This window comes from Camarhynchus parvulus, chromosome 2 (assembly GCF_901933205.1).
Source record: "Camarhynchus parvulus chromosome 2, STF_HiC, whole genome shotgun sequence".
In the NCBI taxonomy this organism is placed as follows: domain Eukaryota; kingdom Metazoa; phylum Chordata; class Aves; order Passeriformes; family Thraupidae; genus Camarhynchus; species Camarhynchus parvulus.
In genome coordinates this window covers 102,472,934-102,485,635 of record NC_044572.1, presented here as the reverse complement: position 1 = coordinate 102,485,635, position 12,702 = coordinate 102,472,934, and the positions used below count along the sequence as shown (strand labels likewise).

General features: G+C 37.2%; 1 protein-coding gene across 1 annotated transcript in view; it reads right to left on the bottom strand.

The window, feature by feature from the left end:
- The window catches only part of DLGAP1 (DLG associated protein 1), a 397,584-nt gene that overhangs the window by 318,156 nt on the left and 66,726 nt on the right, over positions 1-12,702 (bottom strand). The gene's annotated exons all lie outside the window — the stretch shown is intronic.

Below are 12,702 nucleotides of genomic sequence, written 5' to 3'. Positions count from 1 at the left end.
CTGACTAAACACTCCCAGATCCCTTAGCTGCCTCTCACAGGAATTGTGCTCCAGACCCTTCACCAGCTCTGTTGGCTTTCTCTGGACACACTCCAGCTCCTCAATGTCTTTCAAAATTGAACACAGCACTCAAGTGCAGCCTCACCAGGGCCCAGTGCAGGGGCACTATTCCTGCCCTGCTCCTGCTGGCCACACTATTGCTGATCCAGGTCAGGAGGCCATTAGTCTTCTTGGCCACCTGGGCACTCACTGGCTCGTGTTTGGCTTCTGTCATCCAACACTGCCACGTCCTTTTCCACTGGGCAGCTTTCCAACCACTCTTCCCAAGGCTGTAGCACTGCATGGGGTTGTTGTGACCCAAGTGCAGACCCGGCACTTGGCCTTGTTGTGCCTCATATTTTGGCCTTAGCCCAAAATATCAGTAATCTGGGACAGTTTCACTAAATGAACATGATTTGTTCTTGAATACTTAGCAAAGTAGGAGATGCAGGTAAACACAAATCATACACAGTAACTCTGACTGAAATAAGAATCTACCATGTCTGCACAACTGCTTCTACTGCACATAACATTTTTGAAGCACACAGCCAAGTTACAACTTGTTCTGCCTACTGTGCCAGTGAGGTAACCAGAGATATCCAGAACCATGCCAGAGCAGACAACTGCCACCCAAGTGTTGGTTGAGAAGGTGATTTCACTTGTTTTAAGACCTTCTCAAACTTCTTTGGGAGACGTTCTGGTTAAACATATCCAATGTGAGCATTTTGCCAACAAGCAATTTGCTAAAAGGGTACTTTTATTATTAGAAAAATTTACTACTAAAAAAGATGAGTTTAAAGGATTGGAGACAACATGTACAACTACGAAGAAAATTCCAAAATCTTAGAAACAGTCTTTAGGATTTAGGAGTGAAGTGAGCAGATACTAGTCTTTGGACTTGCAACTAATCATTGCATAACCTGTCAATCTTAAAAGCTCACAAAAGAAAAGGAAAAGAAATATTGCTGAATATGGAAAGAATCACATGGAATCAGTGAAGGGGCCTAGACATGGCCTTCAATACACACAGCAAAATAAGACAGAATTGGGTTTAGAAAATAACAGCGAAATTAGGTAACTATGAATCACCAGCCACTCAACATCCTGAAGACAGCAGGTATTGCAAAGCAATAATTAATTAACTAAAGTTTCATATAAAGATGCATAGTTTTTTCTGAAATAACTGTTTATTTAAATAATGACACAACAAATAAAATTCATATCCTCTATCTAATACCACACACTCCACAGCAAAAGCCAGTAAACAGTGGATATATTTACTTCTCATTTCAGTCATCAAATTACCTCTTTTAATCTCTTTTTGCTGTGATGCTGTCATATTCAATATGCCTTACAATAGATGTACCATTTAGACAATTTAGGTTCTTGTCAGATTTTTAGGAATTGTTAACACTTATTGGAGTAAGGAAAAAAAGGAAAAGACAGGTTGAGATAAATGTCAAATAGTGGCATCCAGCAACACAAAGTAATATGTTCTGATGCTGAGGATTAGTTATAGCTCAAAGAAGAAGAAATAATTAGGAAATAATAGAAACATGAAGAAGAACTTAATAAAAATTAGGTTAAAAAGTTAGGAAAAGAAAAATTTTGGTTTTGCATAGGAATAAAAGAGAAAGCACAAATGGGAAGAACTTTACTCTCTGCTTTCAAAAAGGAAGGAAACCCCAATGTGTGTTTGTTCTAAATATCAGTGTCTTATGCTAATATCATTTCCATCATAAAGAAACAAAAGTCAAGGCCTTTCTTCCCCTGAGGGAGCACTCTCTATGCTTTACTTCCACCATTTTTTTCCCAAAATTAAAGGGAAGGCCACTGTACCTCAGCTGTTTGCCTGTCCTTAACATCCCCAGATACATTTGCCTATTTGCAAATAAAGTACAATGAAAGTAATGATTACGCTCACGAAAATATAATTATAGGATCACTTAGGTTGGAAAAGACATTTAAGATCCTTGAACCCAAGCATAAATCTAGTACTGTCCACCACTAAACCATGTCCCCCAGCATCACGTCCATTTAATGTGAACTCCCTATCTCAGAGAATAAGCTGGAAATACAACCATCCATCTCCCAGTAAACCAACAGTACATCTTGCAAAATCAAAATCAGGGGACTCCACTTAGAAGTGTCTCCATTATTACAAACTGAACTTTACTTTTTCCTCATAAAATAACTGATAAATTGTAAAAATAGTACAGTATCTCTACATGAAAAGTATGAGGTAATCTGTGAGGAATATGATAAAGATATCTCTAACATCAGAAATAACATATTTTCACTGAAAAAACCTACAGAATATGATTTTTTTGCTGTCCGGTAAAAAAAAAAAAGAAAAAGAAAAGAAAAAACAACCATTGAATAATACAAAGGCAGCTGCATTTTCATCAGATATCCTGTTTGAATGATGCCAGTTAAAAAGAATGCAACATTTTATAGGAAATAAGGCAAACCAACATTATTTACAAATGTGCTATTTGAAATGCATTTTACATAACTTCTGACTGAATTGAGGCACCCATAAATATTTCAGCTCTGTTCAAATCTCTCCAGACATGGAATTTCCCAAAAGCACATCAACAAAATGAATTTGAAACTGCTGTGAATAAGAATTCAGCAAAACAAATGAAATTTCACATTGCTTTGTTGCTCTTACCATGAGCTAACAAGTGCCATGAAGTGTAGATGGGTAAAAGCAATGCACTCAGAGAAAAGCAAGTACACACATGTATAGATGGATTTTCAAGAGAGCCAAGATGAAAACCCAGGTGCAGAAAGTTTTATAGTTAAAATAAATGGGATTTTTTTCCTTTTTCAGTAAAGCAGTAATGATTTCCTCCACATAACTCATCTTCTAGGTCCTCCTGTGAGCTAGGCCACAATTAATGTGCAATAACAATTTTTCAGCTGCTGCAAAAACTGAGACACAGATTTAGACTGCCTTTCCCTTTATACCACTAGGCATATACATCTTCTGATTACCAAAGATAGTTTCCTTTCTGCAGGTTTAGAAGTGCAAAAGGCCCCGGTGGGAAAGTCAGGAAGGTGCTCCCATCTCCCCATTATGCAGTAAGATAAACTGATCATTATTTATGGAGAGGGAATACGCTGCATACGCTCAGAAACAAGACTCAATAAAAACACGGATATAAAAAACAACTTCAGTATTAACAGTTGTACAGCAGCTGAATCCAATAGGAATTTCTCAGTAGTTAACTCCTTTCATACTGCATCTCATTTGTGGGTCAATACAAATGTAGCAGAAGAATTTAGTGAGATTACTGAAATTTCATGTATCTTCCAAGGAGCTGAGGATACAGCACGTATATTCTGTAATCACAGAAGGAAGATAATACAAAATGGAAAAGCTGTGTTTAGTCTCTGTAGCATAAGTGACCAGTCTGAAATACATTTCTAACAGACAGCTAGTCTAAATGAGGTGTGTTAGAGGTAAGAGTATAGGAGAAAAATCAGAAAAGCAGGTGAATGTCAGGTAAATGACAATTTGGTGCTGAAATTAGTAAAACTTGTCTGTTAAATATTGCAGAAAATGGCTTATGAAGTTTTCAGCAAAGATGTATTCACAGATTCAACCTCAGTTTTAGAAACATATGCACTGAGAAGGAAAGACTACTTGAAACTGCATTATTGCAGAACTGTACTTATTTCTTAATTCTGAAGTCTTTCTTTCATTAAATGTAGTTCTACAAGATGTCAATCTCCACTATAACATCAGAGGAAGAACAGATATCCATGTCAGTGGGAGACAATGCGCTTCATGATAACGTGGACTGATCACAGAACATTCCTTTAAGATCAAATAAAAACCTCTCCCTGAGCAACTAATGCCGTGGTTGTTAATAAAATAGTGGCTTCTGACTTGCTGAAGCTAGTACACCAAGAATATAGACCATTTGACACAGGATTTTATAGTGGTAAATTAAACAGGAGCTTTCAAGTATAGCATAAGTATAACATCCATTACTAAGGATGGAAATATTTCTGGCTTTAAAGAAAAATTAATACTATGACAGATCTGGAAAAATTTTTCATCCATGTCTTTCAGATACTTGGCAGAAATCATGCCCATTTATGCAAGGTTAGAATTTCATTACCCAAGTTCCATCACCTAAAGAAACAGAGAGAGGAAGCTAATATCCAAGCCCAAACAAATTCTAGTCAACTACATAAAGACTCTAAAGTGAATAAAATTTTGTGATATTGTCTAAGAAAATATAAAATGCTTGATTACCTACTATTTCCTACATCATGCAGACACATATACTTTGTGCAGAATGGGTGCTAAAAGAGCTACCAAATCAAAATGACTATGCTTTACAACACTTTTTACAGGTATAAAAACATAAAGAAAGTAAAAAAAAATTCCTAAGATATCAGTAAATGGTGCAACCACACACTTTTCAAGAAGTATCAGAAATGCAGGTCAGTGTAAAATGCAATTTTATGAACTGTGATAAATACAAATGAGTTTCAAGATAAATTTTCTAAATGTATGCTTCTGAATGCTTTAATTGCACTGCCAAGACCTCTACACTTCCAATAATTAATTTCAGGATTTCTGTAATTTCTGCTTGCCCCTGTTGTGTTGTAACTTTCATCAGAATAAAGATCTGGTTTCAGTACACCCAACATCCTTCCATGCTGGGAAGCAAAGTCTTCATTAAACTTACAGACCCACTGATGACAGGCTCCACTGGACACAGGCCTTACTAACTCAGTTAATATTCTGGAGATCTGAAAATTTTCACAGAGGTAAACCATGATTTGCTGGGCTTGAAAAAACTTCAGTATTGTTAACCTGGAGGTACCTAAAGCCTAAGCAGTTACACTTTACTTCATATGCAGACAGGAGACAGTATGAAAACAAGATTTAGATGGGAAAAGGCAAAGCAACTCTCTTCTACTTGGAGCATTTGCAGACCAAGTGACAGTAACCACTTCTTTGACCATCAAAGTGGCCAAACCCTAAAGTGAGATATTCTGAGAGATCGTGGAACCTGCACCTTTGGAGATATTCCAAACTGAATGGGGCAAGGTCTTCAGTTACCTGATCAAATTTTAAGTCATCCTTGTGGTCCAGATGTCCCTTTAAAACTAAACAACCATTTTGATCTATGCAAAACTACTTCCACAGCTGAACTACAACAACATCCAGACAACAAGGTAGGAATTTGACTTGCTCTTCTTCAGTCACTTTCCAAAAAGAGAGGAAGCTGAACCAGGGTGTTCCAAATCATCTGAATTGTTTTGCAATGGCCATAGGAGCATAGCCCCTCAGCTTTATGACTCATAAAGAAAATAGCTGCTTCAGTGGCATGAAATCCTTAACTCCCAGCTCATGCTGCTGTATTGAGTACAAAGAAGGAGTGCTAGCAGGCAAAAAACCAAAAAAAATCACCACTGTATTTACCTGCCAAATCACAGTTTTCCTTTGAGGTCTCCTGTCGCACTAATGATGAGGCTGACTTGGCTTTGCATAGGAGAGATAGCAAAGAAATAGCCTGAGGTGATACTGAAGTGGAAAACAGAGCAAATTAAACTGGTTGTCTTCCTGTTTTACAACCAGCTGCAATTACCTTGCCGGGTAGTTGCCATCCAAAGAAAACTGTGAACCACACAAACAGGAATAATTTCATTGGCATGCACAGAGTGAATCTTTCCCCAGGTGTAATTTAAGGAGTCCTTAAAATATGCAGTTCTATCCATTGCTTTGAGCCCTCAATCACTTCCTACTGTAGTTCTGGTTTTCCTCTACATGAAATCCTGCAGTTAAATCTACTTTCAGGATGACTGCCCTGATTAATAACTCTATAATGTCTGTACTCTCTGTGGGATAAGACATTTCTTTGTTCAAAAGTGATCTTTTTCCTCTGAATGCTGGCAATTTCAGTGCCGAGGGAATGAATCACCACTGCTTGATGCTGCCATTCCCACTGCTGGGATGTGTGGTTGTGTGAAGTCATTCTGAGACATCATTTCTTACCCTCCTCAGTCATCTGGGCATTGCTGAAAAACAAATCTACTTGGCAAAACTGGTCAGTATTTTGATTTCCAGTTCACATACTGGAATTAAAAAGCAAAAATCTCTTGCGTTTTCGCACATCAGTGACAGAGGTACACTTTCCAGTGGAGAGCTAATATTCTGTGGCCTGACTTGTGTATCACAAATCATCATTTAGCTCACTACAGAAATCTGAGAATGAGACAGATCTCCAGGTGGCAGCTCTACTGATGGGCAATTATGGGTGTCACTGCTTTTTGAAAGGTCATTTTGTCTGGATGTAGAAGAGGATCATTTTAGAAAACATATCTCCGCAGAACAGACTAGTATTTACCTGCCTACTTCTATCAGAAAAAAATGTATCTTTCAATAAATGATTTAAAGGAAAATAAACAAATTTATTAAACATATATTACAAGAATCATGTGGAACAAAACATTATTAAATTTATGCTGATTGCAGAGGGGCAGAATTGTATAGAAAAATCCACCAAGGAAGAAAGGCTGAAGCCTGCATTGTCTTATCAGCTCAGTGGGGCCTATTTCACCTGAATTTAAATGACTTGAGTAAGATTATGTAGTGAGTCAGCTCAGAGCCCAGAATAGAACCAAGAATTGTAGCTCATTATCTCTGTCTTTAACCATTAATTTGCACTTTCACACTGAGAGAAATGGATGTCACTATTTTATTAAGTCCCCCAATTTATTTATATCATCAAAATACACTGAACAGTATCAGAGGAAAACCACAGACTGAGATATAAGCCTGACATCCAGTCTGAACTCTGGGTTACTATGAATATGGGTAGAATAGGAGCAATACTTGTGTAAAACTGATGGACCTACAATCTCTACCATTGAATCCTCTATCTTTAGTTGTGCTGGGTTTTGTTGTAACTGAAATATATAAATCTCACTTTCAAAATGAAACAAGAAAGTTGCAGAAGTCTCCAAACACACACACAAAAAAGAGATGTTAGATATGCATTTGTTACTGTAAAGGTTCATTCTACTATAAATATACATTTTAAACTTTCTGATTTGATCTTTAAAATCTCATGAGTGCATATTACTGCCTAAGATACAGCACTGGTAACTGTCTCCCAACAGCAAATGAGTCACTTTGGTCCAAGGATAGTAGTAAATGGATACCATGAAAAGCTCTATTTATATGATGCTTTACAGTACAATTTAATGAAACTTTCCAATGCTTACATAAAGAATGTATGTTCTGATAATATGTTGCTAAAGTTAGCATCTAGTAAGGAAGTGGATTAAGTCTTTATTGCTAACAGAAGTCTCTCATTTGATTAAACACAGATTTTTACATTAAATATGCATTCTGAAGAACATTCTTTTTTTTCCCTTCTGTCTTTCACACATTGTCTTTTTCTTTCCCTCATTCTGAGATTTTGCACATTTTTCATCCTGCAAATGTGATGGATCTATTTTGGAGTCTGTCAGGATAGTAACAAGTTTCCAAGTGCTGCAAAACCAACTTAGCATGGACTGCATGTGCTCTGTTCTAAAACAAGTATTGACTGACTCCACTCCTCTTCTGGTGCTGCATATTATCGAAATTTTCCTCTTTTTTTCACATCTCAAATTCGAATGCCTACTTGAATGCATTTTAAACGATCAGTAGTTGCTAAGAACAGACAAGCCACTGGAAAACCCAGTATGACCAAGCACTTTGCAACCTGTTTCAGGTGAGCAGAAACCTACAGCTTCTCTAAGAGAGGCAGAGATTTTGTTACATATGCATCTACATCAGCACTGTGAAGTGAACTGGGATGAGCTGGCTGCATTTCCCCTTTTCACAGGATTCATTTCACCCTGTGCTCTGCCACTCCTCCTCCCAACAGACAGTGGGGTGCAGCCAAAATGCTTCACTCCCACTCTCTCCAGTTGCTCATAGCAGATAATAGCAGGTGAAGAGTCATTGTTCCCTTCCCCACAGCAAGAGTCAGGGGCTGATCACTGCTGAGTTAAGGAAGAGCAATGACTCTCCCCAGTCAGCCAAAAGGCAGGTGAGATGCTCCTCTACAGCAAATTTCACAACCTGAAAATGTTCCCAACAGCTTCTCACAGGGCAGACTTCTAAAATTTTTAGTTGATGTCCAAATACCTTTTAAAATGTCACATACAGACAGAGCTATATAAAGATGTGATTCTGTGTTTCCTTGTCACCTTCAAAAGCTCCTTAGCAGACAAATCTCTGAGGCTCATGGAGCACACAGCTGAAAAATCATCAATTAAAGCTGTTTCAACACCTGAAATAAGGAAGAAAACAGAAGAGGGAGCCTAGAAGGCAACAGGGAACTGTGATTATACAGAATGTGTGGGTTTGCATATTGTCAACTTGGAGGCTCAAGGCAAAATTCTCCTGAAAGACGCAGACAGACAAGAATTTCAAGTGATATCAGCAAATTATGTCCATCTGACAGAATTTTAAGGTTTCTAAGCTATAGATTATTTTGCTGATGGTGAGAGAAGGGGGCACAACCTTGCAAAACCTTCCTAACAACTTTGTTTGTAGAAAGTGTGGTTTAATCACTTCACCTATTTTCTTGGAAATCATCTTTATTGTTGTGTATACAGACACCTTAGATTGAGCTGAAAGATTCTTTTGATGTTCTCTGTGCCAACAGGTATAATAAAACACTGCTTTTAGAAAGTTGATAAAGGCAGTGGAGCCAATAAACCAGTTAAGAAGCTCTGGCAAAGAAAATCAAAACATCTTGCCTAAAGTAAAACATCAAATCACCAGCAAAGTTGGGAGTATGTTTGAGATTCTAAGAATCCTCTTTGGAATATCTTCTGGAGTATGCTTTCGCTGTAATATCAGTTTTTTTTTTTTTAATTTAGGATTTAAAGTACTAGTATATACTGATATATGCATGGATGAGGCAATCTGTAAAATTGTAGTCTTCAGAAGACAATGAACTCTTTTTGTATACTGCTTAATGATTTGCATATAACTAGGAACTCATAAAAGATGGCCAAAGAGCCATTATTCTCTGCTATAACTCATAAATTTGGTGCTGTCTTATGACCAACCAGAAGGTTTAAAGTTGAACAAAGGAACAAAATTTGCAGATTGTGCATGTCAATCAAGGAACTCATAATATATTAAAGAAGCCAAGACTATAAAAAATTTAAAATGAAATGGAAAAATTCACAGGTAAACAACCTACCAGAGGCTGTAGGCAAAACCACTTGAAAGGCGTAATCAGCCAAAAGCCAATTTGAAATGCAGTGTAATTATCACTAACAGTATAACACCAGGTAACAGTGAAATCCCTGTACAATACCAAGAACTACTTTGCTTTGGATCCCTTTAGCATTTCTTAGAGAATTTGTTTCCTTGGTAGAAAGAGTTGAGGATGTTGAAATGAGCTTAAAATGGGACACAAGTTCTGAATTTCAAAACTTTGTCTAATGGGTTGTCTGCACCTAGCTAAAAATCTCATTAATCTTGTGGGAGAGTAAGGGACTATTGGAAAGAGTCCCACAATCTGAGGCGTTAGAGCTCACTGTCTTTCTGGGAAACATAAATAAAATCTGGCAAACTGTTACTTCACAGTGGTATGATTGCAGAAAGAAGCATTAGTTGCCTTTGACATTAACTGCTATATCACTGCTACTTACTGAGCCTGAACTCCTGAGCCATTTCTTTGTCCTCTAACAGTTATCTGAAAACAGATGGGTAAAGACACTGTGTGGCCTTAAAGAAGCAGTACAACCTGCACAAGAAAGCAGAGTAAAATTTCCACCTCTTTCTTTCCCAGAGAAAAATAAGAGAATAATGCATTTTCTTGATAAGAAAGTGTTTATTTGTTAATCATTTAATAATTTATCATGTTTGACATGAACAAATGTTCTAATTAGGGCAGATTTTGATGTGTGATATGCATAAACACCTCCTCTACACAGCTCTCTGTTTTCCTGTGTACTTTTAAGTCCTTCTAAATATGATTTTGATAATGCAATCAGCTGCTTGAATAAACATAACCTAATTGAAGTAGTATGCCAGAGAACATTATTTCTATTATTATGACTTCCCTGGCGCACAGCTGTAAACAGACAGCTGAATGATAGCAAATGACCTAGATAAATCTGTCTCGATAGCTGTCACTCCTTAGTCTTGACCTTCTGACACTGTTCCAGCTGTGCAATAGCTTGTCCTAGCATTAAGGGAGAGACAATCTCAGGCTCATTCTATTCTGGGAAAACTACTAGTATTTCTCTACAAAGACACACAGTCTCATAAAATCAACGGACTAAAATGTATTTCTAATATAAAAGCAGAAGAAACATTGAACCTTCCTAAAACTTCTCATCTTGCACCATAAAATAAGGAATAAGAAAAGAGTTAAGGTACTAAATTAAATGTTAATCATATTTTACTGATTGCTAGAGCATTTTGCATTTGTTTCATAGAATCATAGAATTGTTGGGTTGGCAGAGACCTTAAAGAACAGAGAATCACAGAACAAGTCAGGTTGGAAGGGACCACAGTGAGTTATCTGCTCCATCCTCCCTGCTCCATTGCACGGGATTGTGCCCAGACAATTCTTGAATATCTCCAGTGAGGAACACTCTACAACCTCTAAAGGCAACCTATTCCAGAGGTTCTCTAGTTCCAAGCTCCCTGGCATGGGCAGGGAGCTTGGAACTAGAGCTTGGAACTTGGGCAGGGATGCTGCCCATGCCCAAGCTCCCTGGCATGGGCAGGGGCAGCATCCACTAGACCAGGTCACTCAAAACTCCATCCAACCTAACTTTGAACACTTCCAGGGACTTTGAACAGCTTCTCTTGGCAACCTTTTTCAGGGCCTTACTACCCTCACCATAAAGAAGTTCATATTAATTATCTAATTTAAAATCTGCCCTCTTTCAGTTTAAGGCCATTCCCCCTTGTCTTGTCACTGCATGGTAACAGCTTTGTAGCTCAGAAAGTACAGCCCTCATCAAACCTCATTCCCAAGTAAACCTATTTTCAGTGCCTTTTAGTAAACAGAAAAAGGAACGTAAATGGCATAAAGTAGTTCTGACAATGTATTCAGAGTTGTAATCTATATTTCATGTAATTTAAGGCATAAAGGCAATTCACCAAAATTATGCTGAGCTACGAAAGAAATCCCAAAGTAATCAGGGACTATGTAAAATGGGATGAGAAACTATGGACACTGCAGAATCCCAGTGTAACTAATAATTCACAGAGAAATGTGTAAGTTATAAAATATATGCTATATTAAACACTTATAATAACCACATTTTTTGGCCAAAAAATCAGTCTTAGAATACCTGGTGAGGCCTGCATTCAAGCATCATTTTGCAAACATACTTAAACAGTTTAAGACAAAACCATGCCATTAATGTTCATAACTGGAGAGTGAATTCAGATGCTAGGTAGCCCCAAATACTCCCAGATTTTAAAGCAAAACAAATCCTCATTGTTAACCTGCAGAAAATTTTAGCAAAAGTTTTAAAAGTAAATAAACCAGATGTGCTGGAGCAACATCAGCAGTGAAACGTAGCCAAGCCTCTGCTGTGTTTCCACATCCTGTTCACATAATCTGGCGAGAGTGAATAATATTTTATGATGAAGAAGAGAAACTGGAAAACTTTTCATCAATCTCATTAATCATCACAGCAAAAAGCCAGAAACAAGGATTTCTGCCTAGAGGATTACATTTTAAAATTCTGCTAGAATAAAGTTCTCCTAAGAAGAAGTCCACCATTTTGTCCTTTCATCCTCACTTCCTCCTTTACATCACATAGGGAAATCACTGCTTGAGAAGTGTGTTGTGTGAAAACAGGCCCACAAGACAAGAATTCTCCTGAAATCTCCTACTACTATAGGATCGTACAACAAATTAATTTAGAAAATACGTAAAATACTACTATATAAGTGAGTTTAGATTAAGCAAAACCCAGAGAATTTTCCTGAAGTATTGTGCATACATGACTGTAAAATGTTGAGAAGTCTTCTTTCAGATAGATACCTCAAACATCTTTAAGTGTCCTTAAACGATTGTGAGCAATGGGTGCTTCTGAAAGGCTACAGGAAGGCAAGTCCTTATTCTGTAAGATAATATCCTTCAGGTTATTTCACATCCTGACTAAAGAGTCTGACTAAAAGGTAAAGCAGCTGTAATGACCATATTATTTAAAAAAATGCACTAAATTACTTCTATATACACTGAGATTTCAAGTCCTCCTACAAACAAGAACTAGAATTTAAGGCTCATTTGGAAACTTAAATTCCAGACTTAACTTTTTTTCTGACACCTCTGACTTGAAAAAAAGAAAAAAAAAGAAACTTCAACTTCATTTTTGGTTACATTTTTAGCTATTATACTAAACTCTCCAACAGAGTAATTTTGAAACTAAAATACCTCAATTTTGAATTTGGATGTAATAAGATGTCACCTTCCCTGTGCAGAACACCTGGGCATTTACTAGATAAGAGTGCCTCACCTGCTGCTCCAAACAGAAGAAATCTAAAAACCTATGAGAGCTATGGGAAGGAAGAAAATAATTACTTGATATCTGCAAAACTTACTTCCCAGTGAAAAATGCTGAGAGCTTAGATTATCTGAATTTTCTCTAAAAAAA